At 46.9% G+C, this 2,234-nt stretch overlaps 1 non-coding gene across 1 annotated transcript; it reads left to right on the top strand.

Moving 5' to 3' along the window:
• Positions 1–767: 767 nt before the first annotated feature.
• Positions 768–839, top strand: Trnak-uuu (transfer RNA lysine (anticodon UUU)). The gene has a single exon. It is a non-coding gene; the product is annotated as a tRNA-Lys (tRNA).
• Positions 840–2,234: the final 1,395 nt, after the last annotated feature.

Genomic DNA, 2,234 nt, shown 5'->3' with positions numbered 1-2,234 from the left:
TAGCATAAGAGGGTGTCCCTCCAGTTGCCCGCTCATGACAGGCTGTAAACGTTCGAGTGACGCCCCGGGCTTCGAAACGAAGGTCCTCTTCTCCCCGTATAGTCTGAGTGGCGCTGGCTACCACCATCAAGCGTCATATACAGTTGTTGTAAATAAAAATACCCCAGAAAGTGAACGAGGACACAGCTGCCCAGATAGCCGTATTGGTAAGTCATTCGAGATCTAACCGAAATGCGTAGGTTTGGTCCCCACTCTTGGCGCGTGTTTTTCTTTCTTTCTTTCTACGTAATATAATAAAAAAATATATCTTCGCTAACGGTCAAAAAATAGTCTAATCATTCCTCTATGCCTCCTTTGGCGTTGTAGACCGCTGGTGTTTCTGTATTTCCTACCGAGCCCCTCATTTCCAAATCATATTATGCTGCGAAAGCTTTGCCAGGGCCTCGGCTCTGGCAGCCTTGATGCCAAGGTAGCATAAGAGGGTATCCCTCCAGTTACCCGTTCATGACAGGCTGTAGATGTTCGAGTCACGCCCCGTGGTTCTAAAAGCACGTCCCCCTCTCTCCCTTGATGCCAAGGTAGCATAAGAGGGTTTCCCGCCAGTTACCCGCTCATGACAGGCTGTAGATGTTGGAGTCACACCCCGGGGTTCGAAAAGGAGGTCCCCTTCTCCCCGTATAGTCTGAGTGGCGCTGGCTACCACCCACAAGCGTCAGATACAGTTGTTGTAAATATAAATACCCCCGAAAGTGAAGGAGAACACAGTCGCCTAGATAGCCGAATTGGTAAGGCATTCGAGATTTAATCGAAAGGCGTGGGTTCGGTCCCCACTCTGGGCGCGTGTTTTTCTTCCTTTCTTCCTTTCTTCCTTTCTACGTATAATAATAAAAAATATATCTTCACAAATGGTCAAAAAATAGTCTAATCATTCCCCTATGCCTCCTTTGGCATTGTACACTGCCGGCATTTCTTCTATGTATTTCCTAACGAGCCTCCCATTTCTAAATCATATTATCCTGCGAAGGCTTAGCCAGGGTTTTGGTTCTCGCAGTCTTGATGCCAAGGTAGCATAAAAGGGTTTCCCGCCAGTTACCCGCCCCTGACAGGCTGTAGACATTCGAGTGACGCCCCGGGGTTGGAAAAGACCGTCGCCTTTTCACCGTATAGTCGGAGTGGCGCTGGCTACAACCTCAAGCCTGAGATACAGTTGTAAATATAAATACCCCACAAAGTGAAGGAGAACACAGTTGCCCAGATAGCCCAATCGGTAAGGCATTCGAGATCTAATCGAAAGGCGTGGGTTCTGTCCCCACTCTGGGCGTGTTTTTCTTTCTACGTAATATATTAAAAATATATCTTCACTAATGGTCAAAAAATAGTCTAACCATTCCCCTATGCCTCCATCGGCATTGTAGACGGCCGGCATTTCTTTCTGTTTTCCCTTACGAGCCCCGCATTTGCAAATCATATTATCCTGCGAAGGCTTAGCCAGGGCATCGGTTCTGGCAGTCTTGATGCCAAGGTAGCATTACAGGGTTTCCCACCAGTTACCCGCTCATGACAGGCTGTAGACGTTCGAGTGACGCCCCAGGGTTCGAGAAGAACGTCCTCTTCTCACCGTAAGTCGGAGTGGCGCTGGCTACACCCCCAAGCTGAGATACAGTTGTTGTAAATATAAATACCCCAGAAAGTGAAGGAGAACACAGTCGCCCAGATAGCCGAATTGGTAAAGCATTCGATATCTAATCGAAAGTCGTGTGTTGGGTGCCCCACTCTAGGCGCGTGTTTTTCTTTTTTTCTGTCTTTCTACGAAAATAATAAAAAAATATATCTTCAATAACGGTCAAAAAATAGTCTAACCATTCCCCTATGCCTCCTTTGGCGTTGTAGACTGCCGGCATTTCTTTCTGTATATATATTTATTTATATATGTATCTATATATATATATATATATTTATATATATTGAGAGACAGAGCTCCGAGATGCTGAAGGACCACTTTTAATTAGGCCCCCGAGCACAGGCCACCGAAAGACGGAACTGTTCGGGGATGATGATGGTTATACACAGATGACAGTGGCGATGGGTTTGGATTGGTAGAAGGAACCGAGCGATTGACCCGTCGTGTTCCACACTGGTATAACAATGGACATGTCGCTTCCATGCAGAATTATCACTACAGTACACCTCCAATGCCCACACATTTCCCCCCACTGCTGAAGGAGGCCGCCTGG

The sequence above is a fragment of the Haemaphysalis longicornis genome, unplaced genomic scaffold (genome assembly GCF_048455015.1).
Source record: "Haemaphysalis longicornis isolate Haplotype H1 unplaced genomic scaffold, Haemaphysalis longicornis Haplotype H1 scaffold_10, whole genome shotgun sequence".
Taxonomy (NCBI): Eukaryota; Metazoa; Arthropoda; class Arachnida; order Ixodida; family Ixodidae; genus Haemaphysalis; species Haemaphysalis longicornis.
Note: the sequence above shows the minus strand (reverse complement) of the source record. Positions and strands in the feature narration are given on the sequence as shown.